Source organism: Elephas maximus, chromosome 5 (assembly GCF_024166365.1).
Source record: "Elephas maximus indicus isolate mEleMax1 chromosome 5, mEleMax1 primary haplotype, whole genome shotgun sequence".
Classification (NCBI taxonomy): domain Eukaryota; kingdom Metazoa; phylum Chordata; class Mammalia; order Proboscidea; family Elephantidae; genus Elephas; species Elephas maximus.
The window spans coordinates 110404022-110423865 of NC_064823.1; the positions used below are offsets into that span (position 1 = coordinate 110404022).

Genomic DNA, 19844 nt, shown 5'->3' on the forward strand with positions numbered 1-19844 from the left:
AAACAACAGAAATGTATTCTCTCACGGTTCTGGAGGCTGGAAGTCTGAAATCAAGATGTCAGCAGGTCCATGCCCTCTCCGAAGGCTCTAGGGGGGAATCCTTCCTTGCCTCTTCCTAGCTTTTGGTGGTTGCTGGCAATCCTTGGCATTTCGTGGCTTGTGGGTACATCATTGCAGTTTCTGCCTCCTTTGTCACATGGCACTCTCCCTGTGTGTCCTCACATTGACTTTGTGCATGCCTCTGTGTCCAAATTTCCATCTTCATATAAGGATACCAGTTAAACTGGATTTTGGTCTTTCTCTAATCCAGTATGACTTCATAGTAACTTGATTACATCTGCAAAGACCCTGTTTCCAGATAAGGTCACGTCCACAAGTTTTGAATAGGCATGAATTTTGGGAGGACATTATATAGTTCAGTATACCCCTCTTCTGTTTGCATTTTTCCTCTTCTCTAGTTTAGTTAGATTCCATGGTTTTAAACTATAACCCCTCCTCCTTGCAGACACCCTTAATGCCAACACCCTTTCCCTCTCCCCCTCCACTGTACTTGCTTGTCAAAGCTCTAACCTTGGTTAAACTTGGACTGTTTACTTATTTTGAATCTTTGTCTCAGCAGTTGCCTGTTGGGGAAAAACTCATTGACATGTAGATTGGCTTCCCTTTAAATATGTTGTCTGAGTTGCAAATGGACAATATTTTTTGGCAATTATATTATACTTCTCTATTTTGTTTACTTTTTTGATTTCTGGAGTCACTCTTTCAGACCTCTTTTCTTCTCTAATCTCCTATATGTTTTCTCATCCTCAACCTCAATGGTTGTCCTTACTTCAAATCTTTGAGAAATAGAAGCAATCAGACTTCTCATCATGAAGTACCCAATTATCTACATCTATTTGACAGCAGTGGGCTTGGTTGGTTATCTGTCTCCCATAGAGCAGTTGTGGTCCAGTGGTAGAATTTTTGCCTTCCATGCTGGAGACCTGGGTTTGATTCCTGGCCAGCGCGTCTCACGTGCAATCACCACTCACCTGTTAGTGTAGGTTTGCATGTTGCTGTGATGCGGAACTGGTTTCAGACTATCACAGACTAGGAGGAAAGGCCTGGTGATCTACTTCCAAAAATCAGCCAGCTGAAACCTTGTGGAACACAGTGTTCTGATCTGTAACCAATCATGGAAATGGCACAGGACCACGCAGAGTTTTGTTCCATCTTACATGGGGTTGGCGTGAGTTGTGGGCTGACTCAGTGACAGTTAACAACAATAGTGATCTACCATTGTTACTATACATGAAGGGTCCCTGCACATGTCAAGCCGGCCTTTCCTCACACGTGCTCTGGGACCCTCTCTTTTTTTTATCTTTTGAAGGACTTGCCTTTTGTAATTACTTTCTCTTCCTTTTTTTTTTTTTTTGCATTAGTCTCTCATTTTTTACTTAATCATCCCTGTGAACATATGAACATCATCTAGTATTAACTGTCTTAAACCTATCTTGACCCCATGTCTCCTTTTTGGTACTGCCACAGATTCTTGTGTGGTACTTATAGTTATGTTTTATGTGTTCTGTATAAGAGAGAACTCTTTTTTTTTTTTTTCAAAGAGGGGAAAAAAAAAGTACTCCACTGCTAAAAATGTTTGAACACCAGTACTATAATTCATTCTTCTTAGAACAGGTGAACTTTCTAGAGCATGGATTGGCTTATTTTGGGCTCCTGTCAGCAAAACAGATTTGTATGCTTAAGAGCAAAGAAAATCTGTGAAAACCTGTCTAGAAAAATCAATCATGTCCTTTATTCTTAAATATGAAGGTACTCTCGAGTTGCACCAGACAAGAGGAGAACTAGTATAATTTTTCCTTTGTTGTGTAAATCACTACTTTGTAGATGTTGTTAGTGAAGAAGTTTGTGGCTACTTTGTAGGCTACTCTGGTAGTAATATTTTCATTCCTTAATACTTGTCCATTATTACATGTTTTAAAAACAGACTGAATCTTTAGAAAGACTGATTTAGAAGAGGTCATGGTCGCATTTAGACTGTCTTCTTTTAGATGATCTTCAACATTATGTTTCTACTGGGAGGTTATTAGTAACTGGAGACTCAAAATATATGAGAGAAGAATGTATGATAAAACAAGTAAATGGAATGTTTTTATAATAATGGTATTAAAAGATAGAATTTATATCTCTTTTATTATATTTGATTATATAAACTATCTTTTTTGGGCAGCATATCTTTTTCCAGTTTTTACCACTTTTGATGTTTTAACTTTAAGATTGAAATAATATATATTTACCTACTATTTCTATTTCTTCAGTATTTAGCTTTAATTCTTGTTAATACATATATGTATTTTTTATACAGTTGCTATCGTGGTACCTGTATCAGGAAACCCTGGTGGCCTAGTGGTTAAGTGCTAGGGCTGCTAACCAAAAGGTTGGCAGTTCAGATCCACCAGGCACTCCTTGGAAACTATGGGGTAGTTCTACTCTGCCCTATAGGGTTGCTATGAGTCAGATCGACTCGAAGGCAATGGGTCTGGCTTTTTTTTTTTGGTATTAGTGTGGCCACACTTACTTGTCTTTTTACTATATGTTTCTCCTCTCCGACAGTTCTCTCTGCATCTCATCCTTCCTTAACGGTCTTTCCATTCTTCTTCTCCTGGAGTTTCATGCTGAAAACTGTAAAATGAAAGAACTAAATAAACAGACTAAAATTCAGGATAGTAAAGATGCCATTTCTCCCCAGATTGTATGTAGGTTTAACATTAATTCCTGTCAAAAGCCCAGCAAGATTTTTTCACACCTGTTTTTACATGTAATTTATTTTTTTTGTTGTTGAGAATATACACAGCAGAATGTACACAAATTCGACAATTTCTACATGCACACCTGTTTTTTTAAATTATAGTAAAATTTTGTATAACAAAACATTTGCCAGTCTGGCAATTTTCACATGTGTAATTCAGTGGCATTGATTATGCTCCTTATGCCGTGTAATCCTCACCACTATCCTTTTCCAAGTTATTCCACTACCATTAATAGAAGCCCAGTGTCCCCTGCGCAGCGACTCTCCCTTTTCCTCTCCCTCCCACCCCTGGTACCCAAATAAGTTTTGGTCTCTATATGTTTGTCTGTTTTATGTAAGGGGGGATCGTACAGTATTTGTCCTTTTGTGACTGACTTATTTCACTCAGCATAATATTTTTAAGGTTCATCCATGCCGTAGCATGTATCAGGACTTCATTTTGCTTTATGGTGAGTAATATTCCATTGTATGTGTGTACCACATGTGTTTATCCATTTACCTGTTGATGGACATTCAGGTCATTTCCATTTCTGGCTATTGTGAATTAGTGCTGCCATGAACATTGGTATACAGATTTCTGTTTGTGTTCCTGTTTGAGAAACTGCCGAACTGTTTTCTACATTGACTATCATTTTGCATTCCCACCAGCAATGGACGAGGGTTCCAGTTTCTCCACATCCTTGCCAGTATCTGCTATTTTCCGTTTTTTCATCATAACCGTTCTAATGGGGCACAATAACATTTTTACATAAATGAGCAAAGGCTTACAGAGGGCATACTCTGTGCTAAGTGTTTTAACATATTAATTCATTTAATCTTCCTGAGAGCCTTTCAAAATAGGCACTTTTATTATTCTTTTTTAGAAGTGAGGAAACCCGCAGAGAGATTATGAAACTTGCCTCAGATTTCACAGCTAATAAGTGGTAGGTCCAGGAATTGAATCCTAACAGGCTAGCTATAGAGCCTAGACTCTTAATGTATATACTTTAAACATCTTTCTGTATATATAGTTTTTACTTCCTTTTGATTGTTTCTTTCAGATAAATTTCCCTTTATTGGGGTGGAGATTATGAATATTTTAATGCTGTATAGCCCAATTATTTTTCAGGATTCTGCAACAGTATGTGAATATACCTTTTTTAAAAACAATTATTGGGGTGATGTAATTTAATTCCAGTTTTCCTCTTTCATCTAATAATGAATTCTTAAGATGTTTCTTAGTACTTCCCTAAATACCTGAGTAACAAAAAATTATTTTCTCTTATGTTTCTGGGAAAAGGCTCCAGACACAGAATGGAGATCAGGGATGGTTCCGTGTTTAATGACAAGGAAAAGCCTCTGTCATAAATAGTTGGCAGATGTCTTGATGTAACTTATACCTAAGAACTTATGTCATTCTCGGTCTTATCTGGGTCATGGCCCCTTTTGAGAATCCGATTAACATTCTGGGCCTCTCACTAGAAAAAGGCACATGAACACATGCTTAAAGTTTTTCATACAAGTTGTTCTATTGCATTTTAAATTGATTTCCATCACAGCATATAAAACTAGTCTTCACAAGGATTTCTATTCATCTCATTTTTGTTTTTGTTAAAAAATTATTCTGATATATCCAGGAATAAAACCCAAGATATTCAATGAAACAAATTAAACTTTAATTATTTTTGAAAGTAAATTTGAATGGAAAGACTCATTGAAATTGTGGCATTGTCTCTGATATACCAGTATAGGTCATTTTTTACTTCTAAACAATTTCACGTTTTTGTTTTAATGGCAGCCAAGCTGAAAACCCAATTAGTGGAAACAATTTGAATTAGAGCTAGACAAGGCAAAGATTTTTATCAAAAAACTACCACAACTCTTCAAGACTTTCATTAGTTGAGTTCATTGTGTTTCATTTCCTTTCTCTTGAAGTTAATGAGATGATTTTGGCAAACCCACATTGCTGATGCATAAAAAAGATTGTGAATGTATATATCAATTGTGTTTTTATCTGAACAAAATATTTTTAGCGCATTTGAATAAAATAATTTTTAAAGTAATATTCAATCATGACTGCCTTCCTCACACCTGGCATCCTGTTTACTGCAGTGCAAATGGAAAACTCTATGAAAAATGAAATTTTTGCTTTAGGTGAAAAAAATGTTTCAAGCTTGAGGATTGTCTGAACTCCCATAGTGGCCAAGGACCGTAAGAGTGAGTGCTGAAGGGACCGGCAGTAGCTGTATGACCTTTTCTGACATGCCTTCGAAGTCATGAAGCATCACTTGTGTGGCATTCTGTTTGTGGCGGTGCCCACCAGCACTGCCCAGGTGAAAGGAAGGAGGCATAGATCCAACTTTTGATAGAAGGAGTATCAAAGAATTTACAGACATGTGTTTAAACTCCTGTATCACTCTTTAACTGTTATCTGCAAAATTAGACCAATTAGTACTAGAGAAATCCAGGTCCTTGGCAAGAGAAGAGGGCTTTGCCAGCCCTATCCATGGTGACCTGCCATGGCAGGAATACAAGTGTTCATGTCTTTTGCTGTTCACATGCTGGTGTACTTGATTTATTTTGAAACATCCCTTAACAGCTTGTAGTAACTCACATCTCATTGGTTGTTCTGAAGCTTCTGTCTTTGACATTGTACCTGGTCAGAGATGCATAGAAATCCTTGACTCATCTCTCTCATTAGCCACCGTATTTATTTATCCACTCAAACACTTAGCATGCCTATTTTGTACTAAAAAAAAAACCAAACAAACCGAAAACCTGTTGCCGTTGAGTCGATTTCGACTCATGGTGACTCCATGTGTTATACAAAAAATTCTGCACCATAGGATTTTCTTGGCTGTAATCTTTAGGGGGAAACCCTGGTGGCATAGTGGGTAAGTGCTACAGCTGCTAACCAAAGGGTCGGCAGTTTGAATCTGCCAGGCGCTCCTTGGAAACTCAGTGGGACAGTTCTCTGTCCTGTAGGGTCGCTATGAGTCGGAATCAACTTGATGGCACTGGGTTTGGTTTGGGTTTTTTAATCTTTAGGGAAGCAGATAGCTGCACCTTTTTCTGTTGTGCCAATTTAAGTTCATAGTGCAAACCATTTGTACCATGGAGAGACCTCTCTACTTTGTACTATACATCTTTTTTTTTTTTTAATTTTACAGCTCAAGTTAATTTGTCATTCAGAAATTTATACACATATAGTTTTGTGGCATTGGTTGGAATCCCAGCCATGTGACAGCATGCTCCCCCTTTCCATCCTGGGTTCACTGTATTCTTTCAGTTCCTGTCCCTTCCTGCCTTCTCATCTTGCTTTTGGGCAGGAGTTGCCTATTTGATCTCATATGTTTGATTGAACTAAGAAGCATGTTCCTCATGTGTATTGTTTTGTTTTACGTTGTTGTTGTCAGGTACCATTGAGCTGGTTCAACTCATAGTGTCCCTGTGTACAAGAGAATGAAACATTGCCTAGTCCTGCGCCATCCTCAAAATCGTTGCTATGTTTGAGCCCATTGTTGCAGCCACAGTGTCAATCCATCTCATTGGGTGTCTTCCTCTTTTTTGCTGACCCTCCACTTTTCCAAACATGATATCCTTTTCCGGGGACTGGTTCCTCCTGATAACATGTCCAAAGTACATGAGAAGAAGTCTTTTGCCATCCTTGCTTCCAAGGAACATTCTGGCTGTACTTCTTCCAGGACTGAATTGTTTGTTCTTCTGGCGGTCTATGGTATATTCAGTGTTCTTTGCCAGCATCATAATTCAAAGGCTTCAATCTTTCTTTGGTCTTCCTTGTTCATTGTCCAGTTTTCACGTGCATATGAGGCAATTGAAAATGCCATGGCTTGGGTCAGGCGCACCTTAGTCCTTAAAGTGACATCTTTTTTTTTTTTTTTAGTACTTTAAAGAGGTATTTTGCAGCAGATTTGCACAATGCAGTGCATCATTTGGTTTCTTAACTCTGCTTCCTTGGGCATTGATTGTGGATCCTGGGAAAATGAAATTTTTGACAACTTCAGTCTTTTCTCCTTTTGTCATGATGTCGCTTATTGGTCCAGTTGTGAGGATTTTTGTTTTCGTTATGTTGAGGTGTAATCTATACTGAGGGCTGTAGTCTTTGATCTTTATCAGTAAGTGCTTTAAGTCCCCTTCACTTTCAGCAAGCGAGGTTGTGTCATCTCCATAATGAAGGTTGTTGGAGTCTTCCTCCAATCCTGATATAGTCCAGCCTCTCAGATTATTTGCTCAGTATATAGGTTGAATAAGTATGGCGAAAGGATACAACCCTGATGCACACCTTTCCTGACTTTAAACCACATAGTATCCCCTTGTTCATCCTCTTGTTGTGTTTGAACAACTGCCTCTTGGTCTGTGTACAGGTTCCTCATGAGCACAATTAAGTGTTCTGAATTCCCATTCTTCGAAGTGTTATCCATGATTTGTTATGATCCACACAATCGAATGCCTTTGCATAGTCAGTAAAACACAGGTAAACATCTTTCTGGTATTCTCTGCTTTCAGCCAACATTCATCTGATATTAGCAAGGATATCCTTCATTCCATGTCCTCTTCTGAAATCAGGCTTGAATTTCTGGCAGTTCTCTGCTGAAGTACTGCTGTGACTGCTTTTGAATGATCTTTACTTGTGTGTGATATTAATGATATTGTTTGATAATTTTTGCATTCTGCTGGATCATCTTTCTTTGGAACGGGCACAAATAAGGATCTCTTCCAGTCAGTTGGCCAGGTAGCTGTCTTCCAGATTTCTTAGCATAGATGGGTAAGCACTCCCAGCACTCTATCTGTTTATTGAAACATCCTAATCAGTATTCCATCAATTCCTGGAGCCTTGTTTTTCACCAGTGCCTTCAGTGCAGCTTCAGTGCCATCAGTTCTTGATCATATGCTACCTCCTGAAATGGCTGAACGTTGACCTATTCTTTTTGGTACAGTGACTCTGTGTATTCCTTCCATCTTCTTTTGATGCTTCCTGTGTTGTTTAATATTTCTCCGGTAGAATCCTTCACTATTGCAATTTGAGGCTTGAATTTTCAATTCTTTCAGCTTGAGAAACGCCGAGTGTGCTGTTCCTTTTTGTTCTGCTAACTCCAGGTCTTTGCACATTTCATTAAAATATTTACTTTGTCTGCTTTAGGTGCCCTATGAAATCTTCGGTTCAGCTCTTTTTACTTTATCATTTCTTCTTTTTGCATTAGCTACTGGACATTCAAGAGTAAGTTTCAGAGTCTCTTCTGACATCCATCTTGATTTTTTCTTTCTTTTTTTAATGACCTCTTGCTTTCTTCATGTATGATGCCCTTGATGTCACTCCACAACTTGTCTGGTCTTTGGTCATTAGTGTTCAACGTGTCAAATCCATTCTTGAAATGGTCTCTAAATTCAGGTGGGATATACTCAAGGTTGTACTTTGACTCTTGTGGACTTGTTTTAATTTTCTTCAGCTTCAGCTTGAATTTACGTGTTAGCAGTTGATGGTCTGTTCCGTAGTCTGCCCCTGGCCTTGTTCTGACTGATGATATTGAGTTTTTCCATCATCTCTTTCCACAGGTGTAGTTGATTTGATTCCTGCGTATTCCATCTGGCAAGGTCCACGTGTATAGTCGCCATTTATATTGTTGAAAAAAGGTATTTGCAATGAAGATGTCACTGATCTTGCAAAAAATTTTATCATAGTATCTCTGGTATCATTTCTATCACCAAGGCCATATTTTCCAACTGCTTATCATTCTGTGTTTCCAGCTTGCGCATTCCAGTCACCAGTAAATTATCAGTACATCTTGATGGTGTTTTTTGTTTTATAAGTCTGCCTAATCCTTGTCTGAAAAGTGGGCTTTAAGAATGATTTCAGTTGAGTTAGCCAAGCGTCCGAGGGCCACAGCCTCGGAGGATTCCTCAGTCTCTGTCAGACCAGTATGTCTGGTCTTTTTTCATGAATCTGAATTCTCTTGTACATTTTCTTCCTGTTCTGTCTGGAACGTTCTGTTGTGTTCCCTGTCAGAGTGGTTATTGATGGTAGCCAGGCACCATCTAGTCCTTCTGGTCTCAAGTTGGTGCAGTCTCTGATTCATGTGGTCCTTTAGTCCTTTGGCTAATGTTTTCCTTGTGTCTTTGGTTTTATTCATTCTCCTTTGCTCAGGACAGAATGGGACCAATAGATGTATCTTAGATGGCTGCTTGCAAGCTTTTAAGATGCCAGATGCTGCTCGCCAAAGTGGGAGATAGAACATTTTCTTTATGAACTAAAGAAAACCAAAACCAAACCTGTTGCCACTGAGTTAATTCCGACTCAGTGACCCTATAGGGCAGTGCAGAACTGCCCCATAGGGTTTCCAAGGAGCAGCTGGTGGATTCTAACCACTGACCTTTTGGTCAGCACCCTGAACTGTAAACCACTCGCCATGACCTAGATGTCCCCCGTGACTATGGTCCCCAGCCCCCAGCCCCAGCTGCTTGGTCCCTCAAAGTGTTGGGATGAATATTGCACATCTTTTAATCAGTCATCTTCTCACTGTCTCTCAATTGGCTTTCCTTCCTTTTTGGTCTCAAAGTCACTGTCTTAGGACAGACTTTGTATAATTTGTCACCTAGATGATTATTGTATCTGTTTAGGGTGTTCCCTTGCTTTAGTGGCTGCTGTTTTTAATTTATCTTCCTAAAACTCAATTTCATCTGGATTATAAGCTCTCTTGGACCACCTTTCCAAATTCCTTCACCTGCATATAACCATTTCTTAATTTGATTCCAACCTAGCTCTTTTGCCTCATCCCTTGCCACTCTCCACTAAAGCACATGTTGCTCTAGATACACCAAGTTTCTTGCTGTGCTTAGAGCTTTCTGTGCCTTCTGGGACTCCATGCCTTTATGTATGCTATGTAGGAACAATGTTTATAATGTGTTTTTTAAAAAATCTATATTTTATTTTAAGTGCATATCATTTAATTTCATGTTATATCATGGGTGAGAGATATCCAGGGTTTCATAACAAATTTATATTTTAATCTTTAGCACATGTGGCAAATACAGTAGAAATCTTTCATTGTTTGAAAGAATCCTTGTGATCTAGATGATTTATAGGAAGGATTTTTTTTTTAATTAATTTTTATTAAGCTTCAAGTGAACATTTACCATTCCAATCAGTCTGTCACATGTAGGTTTACATACATCACACTCCCTTCTCCCACTTGCTCTCCCCCTATTGAGTCAGCCCTTTCAGTCTCTCGTTTCGTGCCAATTTTGCCATCTTCCCTCTCTCTCTATCTTCCCATCCCCCCTCCAGTCAAGAGTTGCCAACACACTCTCCAGTGTCCACCTAATTTAATTGGCTCACTCTTCCTCAGCACCTCTCTCCCCCGCCCCCCTGACCAGTCCTTTTCATGCCTGATGAGTTGTCTTCGGGGATGGTTCCTGTCCTGTGCCATCAGAAGTTCTGGGGAGCATTGTCTCTGGGATTCCTCTAGTCACATTCATATCATTAGGTATGGTCTTTTTATGAGAATTTGGGGTCTGTATCCCATTGGCCTCCTGCTCCCTCAGGAGTTGTCTGTTGTGCTCCCTAGCAGGGCAGACATCGATTGTGGCCGGGCACCAACTAGTTCTTCTGGTCTCAGGATAATGTAGGTCTCTGGTTCATGTGGCCCTTTCTGTCTCTTGGGTTCTTAGTTGTCGTGTGGCCTTGGTGTTCTTCCTTTGCCTTTGCTCCAGGTGGGTTGAGACCAATTGATGTATCTTAGATGGCCGCTTGTTGGCATTTAGGACCCCAGGTGCCACAATTCAAAGTGGGATGCAGAATGTTTTCATAATAGAATTATGTTGCCCGTTAGGAAGGATTTTTAAAACAGTTAAAAGTTTTAGTCCTCTAGTTTGGTTTCACATGTCACTGTTAAGTGACATATTTTTTCTTTAATACAGTCTATTTTTTTTATAGTTGATTTCTCACATGTCATAGCTTTTATTTAGCTTCTTTGCTGCCTTTTGATTAAAAAACCAATCAGGCATATGCAGCTAATGTGTTGGCTTTCTCTGCTATTCCATTCTCTTACTCTAAGATTCTTTGAGGCTCCCTGTGTAACTCGATGACTTTGAACCAGTAAATACTATGTTTTGAGTAGTTGACATTTTTCCTCTGTCGTTTATGATGCTCCTTAGTTTTACAGATATATTACACATTCACACATATTTCTGAAACAGTTTTATTGAGATATAATTCTCATACCATAATAGTTACCCTTTTAAAACACACAATTCAGTGGATTTTGTCATATTCGCAGAGGTGTGTGGCCATCACCAGTATCTAATTTTAGAATATTTTCATCACTCCAAAAAGAACTGATCCCTCTCCACCTCCAGCAACCATATGTACCTTCTGTTTCTATGGATTTGTTCATAGGCTTTTTTTTTTTTAACATTCTCAATTAATACATTTATTGACCTATTAATTGCAGAAGATATTTTAGATGTCAGGCAGCCAGATATTTACTGAGATGTTGTTTGAAGGGAGAAAAGCAGAAAGGGCATTGAATTGGGGAACAGGAGAATGGGTTTCTAGCTGTGGGTTTTGTGACAGGAAGCTTCTATGACGTTGGATAAGGCTCTTGACTTTTCTGGTCCTTGCATTTCCCCATAAGTTAAGTGAGAGGACTGGACTTCAGGAGCTTTCATTTCTTTTTGGGCTATGGAAACCTTTCTTAAGATGAGTTCTGATTTGAAAGCTTAATATTTGAATAAAAACGTCTGAAAAACAAGTGGACTAAGACCCTTCCCAGCTTTAACACCTGTAATTGTTTCAGTTCTGAGTTTGCATTTATAATTTTGGGTATGAAAGGCTTACAAAATAGCTAAAAATCCAGTAAAAGGCTTGCAAGTGTATTAAGGCGTGACAAGTGAAATCATTCTTGGTAAATGGAAGTTTCTGTAAAAAATGGCGTCGCATGTAGTTTTAATGGTTGAAGTTTTTTTTTTTTTTTTCGGGGTAGCTCATGGAAACACTTTATTTTGTGCAGACGTGAATAATGCCTGGATTGGATCAGGGTAGTCTGTATAAGGCACTAAGGATGAATAGCAGTGCTGAGTTATTAGTTTACAATAGGGACTAAATTACGATATCAATCTATTTTAATTACTGTAAAGGTGGTACTGAGAGCCAAGAGACTGGATGAGTGAATGTGGTATAGATAGAGAAGGTGTCCAGGGAATGTTTTCTTTATGCCTTAATGTCTAATATATGTTTGATTTTTTGAAATGTATGTAGGTTTTTAAATTCTCTGAAGTCTGTATGTGTTGCGTTAAGTGTGTTAATTATTGTTAATATCTCCTATATATTTATTTTTAATGACTTAATTTGTGTGTTTTTTTTTAAAGAGAAAGTCTCATAGTCTGTAACCCTGATGGTGGATACTCCTTTGGTAAACCTGACACCCTACTATCCGCTCCCCCCCAAAAGTGCTTCTCTTAGAAAAGCAAAGGGTTTTGCCTTTCAGTTCTTTGTTTAGAGGTTTAGTAATATCACTATCCTTGAAATTCAGAAAATTTCACACACTCTTCTGTATCTGCTAATTCTCTTCATAAAACTGGTAATTTTTTTTTTTTTAAACATATCTACATTATTCAGTGTTGATAGCTGTATGATTGCACGGGCCCCGTCACAGCCTGACAAGAGATTCTACTCTTCCTTCGCCCTTCTCTCAGTCTTCTCTCTGAAGATTGCAGTCAGTTTTCAGCCCAGTGAATTTGATAGAGGGAGGGACTGAGCATGGATTATTTTTTTCTGAGGTGCATCTAAGTAGAGTAGGCTGGCCAGCAGGCACCTAGAGCATAGCAGATAATGGCTGGGGAGCAGCCAGATTGGTCCGCCTTTCGCATTGTTCTTATCTTAAAATATCTTCATGGAAACTCAAAATTTCAGGTGTGGGTAGATGCCCCTTTCTAATTTCTAATGATGGTAGCATTTTTTCTTTTATAGCGATTGAGTCATCTCAGGGGATACTGGAAAAAGGAGCTAGTCAAATATGTATTTTTAGGTTATCATCTGAGTCTTGTTCCTCCTCTTAAGCTTGCTCTGGATATAGGTTGATTTAGGTATTTAAGAAGCTGGAGAGAAAAAGTTTGAAACCAATTATTATCTGGAGGCGGTAGATTACATCTGAAAATGGATGTAAGGTAAGGTATGCAGACATATTGAATTTATGTATTGAAAACAGCAAGTTTACTTCCCTTCCCCTGTCATTCAGTACTACTCTGTTATTGTGTGCCATCTAGTCAGTTTTTGACTCGTAGCGGCCCCACGTGATGGAGTAGAGCTGCCTTGTAGGGTTTTGTAGTCTGGTGATGCAGTGGTTAAGTGCTCAGCTGCTAACTGAAAGTTTGGTGGTTTGAGCCTACCAGGTGCTCCACAGAGAAAGATGTGGCAGTCTGCTTCTGTAAAGATTACAGCCTTGGAAACCCTGTGGATTTGAGCTGGAGTTGACTTGACAGCAGTGAGTTTAGGTTTTTTTAGTTAATCTTTATGGAAGCAGATCACACTACTATAAACTCTACTAAAAAGGCAGGAAAATTGAGATTTGTGAAGTTGTTTATATTCATCTTATTGGATAAAACTTGAATGTCTATTAATTTTTTTAATTATTGTTATGATGAATATAATTTATTTAATCAACAAATGTTTATTATCTGCTGTGATTTTTTTTTTTTTGTGAGGCAGGAGATGGTGCTGGGGATTATAAATGTAAGCAAGACCATCTCTGCCCTTCTGGAGTTTGCTTTTTAGTCGGTGGGGGCGGGCAAGCAATAAGCAGAGTGTTGTTAGGTGCCTTCGAGTTGATTTTCAAGCCATAGCAACCTGATGTGACAGTGTACAACTGCTCCATAGGATTTCCTAGGGTGTAATCTTTAAGGGAGCAGATTGCCAGGTCTTTCTCCTGTGGAGCTGCTGGGTGGGTTTGAACTGCCAACCTTTCAATTAGCAGCCAAATGCTTAACTGTTGTGCCACCAGGGCTCCTTATTGAACAATAAACTGTATGATGAAAAATTAAGTTTGGCTACAGAGTGATAAGGGAGTAGGTTATTTTAAGTAGGGTGGCAGGGAGGGCATCTCTGAGGAGTAGCATTTGCATCGATCTGAATAAAGTGAGGAGGGGAGCAAGCTGTGCTCAGGGAAAGAGCTTTCCAGGCAGAAGCACGGGCAAGTGCACAGGCCCTGATGTGGGAATACGCTTCTTGAACTTGAGGGATAGCGAGAAATTCATTGTGGCTAGAATAGAAGAAAGGAGAGGCCATGGTTTTTTTTTTTTTCCTGCGTTTGATGGGAGACCACTGGAGGATTTTGAGCAGGAGTGGAGTGAACAAATTTGTATTCTGAAAAGATTACTGTGGTTGCTCTGTGGCAAGTTGGAACGTGTGGATGCAAGAATATCAGTTTAAGAGGCTATCTTAATTGCTTGGACCAGAGATGATGATGGCTCAGACTAGGGTGCTAGCAGTGGGTGTGGCAAGAAGTGGTCAGATTTAGGATATACAATATTTTGAAAACAGGATTGACAGAACTTGTTGATGGATTGGATGTGGGGGTGTGAGGGGAAGAAAAGAATAAAAGTGACCACCAGGTTTTTGGCCTGGGCAGCTAGAAGAATAATGGTATTATTTACTGAGATGTTGACAGCAGCTAACCACCACCACAATGATGCTGAAGCAGGCAAAGATTTTTGGAGACTATGTTAAGAGTTGGAGGGCATTGGTGGTTCAGTGATAGAATTCTCACCTTTCATGTGGGAGACCTGGGTTTCATTCCCAGCCAGTACATCTCATGCATGGCCACCACCTACCTGTCAGTGGAGGCTTTCATGTTCCTATGATGCTGAACAGGTTTCAGCGGACCTTCCAAACTAAGATGGACTAGGAAGAAAGGCTTGGCGATCTACTTTTGAAAATCCAAAGCTGCTGAAAATCCTGTGTCTCACAAAGGTTCCATCTGCAACTGTTCATGGGAATGGTGTGGGACTGGGCAGCATTTTGTTCTGTTGTGCATGGGGTCGCTGTGAATTCAGACCAACTCTGTAGCAGCTAACAACAGTAACATTAAGAGTTAATACATTGACGTAGAGATTATAAATTTGAGATGCTATTAGACATCCAAGTGGAAGCTGAATTTGTGAGTTGAGTGCACAGAAGAGAGAGGGGTCTGGGCTAGAGATACCACCTATACACTGACATGTCCCAAATTTGGGTTTAAGGCTTTGAGACTGGATAAGGTTACTTAGGAGTGAGTGTCAGGGGAGAAGAGGGCCAAGGACTGATTCTGGGCTCTACAATATTTAGAATTGGAAAAAGGGCACAGGAGGAGGAGCTCCTGAAGAAGGGGAAGAAAACCTTCATCTGAATGAAGAAGGTATTTCAAGAAAGAGGGAGAGAGAGATGTGGCTGATAGGTCAAGAAAGATGAAGACTGAATGTTGACCTTTGGATTGTGTGAAGGTCATTAAGATTTTGACACATGGTCCTGTGGAGTGGTGAAGGTGGAAAGCCTTGGAGTGGGTGGTGGTAGTTGTTGTTAATTGCCATCAAGTGAGTTACAACTCACGATGACCCCATGTGTTCAGAGTAGAACTGTTCCCTAGGGTTTTCAAGGCTGGGACCTTTGGGAAGATCACCAGGCCTGGTTTCTGAGCTGCCTCCGAGTGGGTTCCAGCCACTGACCTTTGGCCAGTAGTTGAGCACTTCACTGTTTGTGCCACTCAGGGAGTGAGTAGGGAAGAGAATGAAATGAAGAAGGGAAGCCTTTGAAATACTTATTACAGACAACTCTTGAGGATTTTTATTATGAAGGAGAGTAGAGAAACAGCTGTAGCTTGAAGGTGGTTTTGTGATGGGGTGGGCTCTTTTTTTTTTTTTAAAGATGAGCAATCATTTTTAGCATGTTTATATGCTGATGCGTGTGATCCCTTAGAAAGGGAGAAAAAAGATGTGAGACTTTCGTCACCGTGAAACTGATACTCTCAGTTACAAAAAGTAGTTTGGAGATGGTCGGTGTTGGGTATGAAGTTTTCTCTTCCTTCTTCAGGGAGCTTCTGTAGTTCTTTTATTTTTCTCCTTTGGCTTGCTTAGTCTTATTGTATATCATGATAGATTTTTATCTTTCACATTTCTGGTAAATGGTGATTATTAGGAAGCTGAACCAATTGTGTAGAAAAAAATGTCAAAGATACTTAGCAGGAATGTTTTTCCCATGGCCCATTGTTTACCACAAAAAGGAAACCACTGACTTCTTGTTACATTGGTGGAGATAAAATTATTTTGTGAACGCAGTACTCCTTTTATGACAACATTTTTCATACTGTGACCCAAAGAAATTATTGTATGAAAAGAGTAAGTTATTGGGAAATGGAGACTTTTGTTACAAGTGCGGATTTATTTACTGAAAGCCCTTAAAAAACCTGCTTTCTGTTCAATGTAACATTTTAAATTCCTCTAGCTGTGGAGGTTTTGGCTATAATTTATACTATGAAGAAATATAGTTTAAGCAAGTTAGAAGTATATACTTAGTTCTTAATTTATTGAAATGGAATGAAAAATTTTAATTGATTTGAAAGGAGAAAACGGGAATATTTTCATTTTGAGTAGAAAGAGATCCATATTTCTGTAAATTAAGCTAATATTATAGTGAGAATATATTGAAGGTATAAGTAGACTGTATATCACAACCTAGTATCTCTTTCCCTACTGCGAATTCATGCTTAGTAGAAAAGGCTTCGGATGAGATTTGATAAAAACAACAAAATTTGTAGAAGGCGAGGAGGTTATAGTAGATTTGGGCTTACTGGAGAACTGAAGACCGGCCTTCTTGAACCCTTGGATTTCTCAGTTGGTGCTTTATACTTTACCCCTGCCTCCCACTGCCCCCAACTCCGCCCTTCAAAAAAAAAAGAAAAGAAAGAAAACTCTTGACTATATCTTTGGCAGTGATAAAGCCTCCCCATTTCTGAGCAACTAAGAAAAGTACATATGGCCAAGAGTCTGAAAAGCTAAAGATTATAAGGTATTAGGGTTCTGAGCTATGTGTATCACAGATACCACTTTGTTGTAAAATATGATTATTCTTTTAATGTGTGATACATTCTCTTCATAACATTACTTGTTTTGTCCTTCCCCTGCACCCTTCATCAACAGTGGTCAACAAGAAAGATTGTTTCCTGGCCCTTACGTGCTTACATTGTAGTTGGGGAGACGGGCACTATGGATATAAGTAAATAAATAGGCTTAGGTCGGACGGTGCCCGTTGCCTTCGAGTCGATTCTGCTATGGTTGCTTGGAGTCGGAATCGACTTGACAGCGACAGGTTTTTTTTGGTTTATGTCCGATAGTGCTAAGTTCTGTGATGGAAACAAAATGGAAATGGGATATTAACATGGGGGGCCTACTTGATATTGAGGGGTGCTCTGAACCTCTTTTTTTCTCATTCATCACATAGGAATAATATCTACCTCCTTAGAGTTATGTGAACTTAATTGTGTATAAAATGCACGTAGCAGACATGATACCATACCTGATGATCAAGTACATGTTATTCTCCTTTTCCCTTTTTTCTAGACTTTGAGTCATATAAATCTCTGGAGTGGTGCCATTTAATATGCCGTAATTAGAGTATTTTTTGGAAACTCTTCAGGGCAGTTCTACTCTGTTCTATAGGGTCGCTATGAGTCGGAATCGACTCGACGGCACTGGGTTTTTTTTGGTTTTTAATTAGAGTATGTCTAGACCATGTCTTTGTGTGCTTTTGAAGCTCTTGTTAAAAAGGGAATGATAAAACTACTCTCTTTTGGTAAAGTTTGCTATCCCCCCTTACATCCCACCCCCCCACTTTTTTCATAGATACTAGTGAGTCAAGTTGTTTCTGACTAAATCATGAGATGTTGTCAGGTGCTGTTGAGATGATTCCAACTCATAGTGACCCTATAGGACAGAGCAGAACTGCCCCCTAAGGTTTCCAAGGAGCGACTGGTGGATTCAAACTGCTGACCTTTATTTTTAGCAGCCGAGCTCTTAACCACTGTGCCACCAGCACTCCTAAAATCATGAAATAGTGGGTTGCTATTCTTAGATCAAGCAACCCTGGTGGTGCAGTGCAGGGCTTGGCTGCTAACTGAAAGGTTGGTGGTTCGAACCCACCAGCTGCTGCATGGGAGGAAGACTTAGCAGTCTGCTTCTGTAAAGATTACAGCCTTGGAAACCCCATGGGGGCAGTTCTTCTCTGTCATATAGGGCCACTATGAGTTGGAATTGACTCAGTGGCAATGGATTTTTATTCTTACATCATGAATCTATGTGATTCCCATAAAAGGAAAACTTTGGTTATCAGAAATTTTCACCATCTTAACTTTCAGAGTTCAAACCTTAAACTGTTGTTGCTTGTAGAGCAAAGAGTACAGTGTGGCTGGAAAAGATGTTTTCTATTGTTTTTGCCGATTTAGAAAATACTCATTGAGCACTCGTTGTACTGAATGAACAACAATACTCGTGACATTTGTTGCGTGCTGACTGCCAGCTATTGTTCTGTGTTTACACTTGTTTAGTCTTTTTAACACAGCCCTTTGAGGTGTTGTTATTGCCATTTACAGTTGAGAAAGCCAAGGCTGAGTGGATAAGTGAATGTCCTACTTTAAAAATTATTTTAGATGAATTTCAATATAGGAGGGAGGGCATTCCAGATGGAGGGCAGAGTGTGCACATAGATCTGGGTTTATGAATGAATGCAGTGTGTTCACACATAGTGAGGAGTTGAGGCTGACTGAAGTCTTAAGAACATCAAGGAAATACGTTAGCAGTTTGTTCTCTTCCATTAGAACTTTGACTTTGAGGCTAATGAATTTCTAGACTTCATTCTGTTTCTTTACCGTCCTTTTTAAAACCAAACCAGTTGCTGTCACGTTGACTCTGATGCATGGTGACCCCATGTGTGTCAGAGTAAAACTGTATTCCATAGGGTTTTCAGTGGCTGACTTTTCGCAAGTAGATCCATAGGGCTTTCTTCTGAGGTGCCTCTGGAAGAAACCTCTAACCTTTCTATTAGCAGCTGAGTGTATTAATTGTACCATGCAGGGCATCTCGCTCACTCTCTGTATATAAACCAAAACCCAGACTCGTTGCCGTCCAGTCAATTCTGACTCACAGTGACCTTATAGGACAGAGTAGAACTGCCCCATAGGGTTTCCAAGGAGCGGCTGGTGGATTCCAATTGCCGACCTTTTGGTTGGCAGTCATAGCTCTTAACCCCTGCGCCACCAGGGCACGCTCTCTCTCTCTCTATATATATGTAAGGTGCAGTTTATGTATATGTATACACCCCCAAAAAAACCCCAAACCTGTTGCTGTTGAGTCAATTCCGACTCAGAATGAGCCTACAGGACAGAGTAGAACTGCCTCACAGAGCTTCCAAGGAGCACCTTGTGGATCTGAACTAATGACCTTTTGGTTAGCAGCTGTAGCACTTAAACACTACGCGACCAGGTTTCCATATATATAATAGCAGCTTTATATATATATAATTTAAAATATATATATATAAAACTGTTTGCACCACCCAGAAACTACACACATGTGTGTATATGAAGGAGCCATGGTGGTGCAACATTTAAGTGCTCAGATGATAACCAAAAGGTTGGTGGTTCAAACGCACCCACAGCTCCCCCAGAGAAAGACCTGATGATCTGCCTTCATAAAGATTACAGCCAAGAAAACCCTGTGGGGCTGTTGTACTCTGTCACATGGGTTCACTGTGAGTCAAAAATCGACTCAATGGTACCGACCAACAGCAAGAATATATGATTACATAAATTCTGTACCATGCTTGTATTCTGTAAATCATTGCCTAGAAGTACACAGAGCCTTTAGTCTTCCATTTTATAGCTGCATGATGCTTCTTTTTATAAACCGTAGGTGATTTTATGAAGCACTGGTGATTTAACCAGTTCCCTTGGCTTGTTTTCCATGTTTAACTTTTACAAATAATCCCGGAATAATCTTGTTGCATGTTTGTCATTTTGTG

General features: G+C 39.5%; 1 protein-coding gene across 12 annotated transcripts in view; it reads left to right on the plus strand.

The window, feature by feature from the left end:
• The window catches only part of FRYL (FRY like transcription coactivator), a 344107-nt gene that overhangs the window by 102402 nt on the left and 221861 nt on the right, over window positions 1-19844 (plus strand). The window lies entirely within an intron of this gene.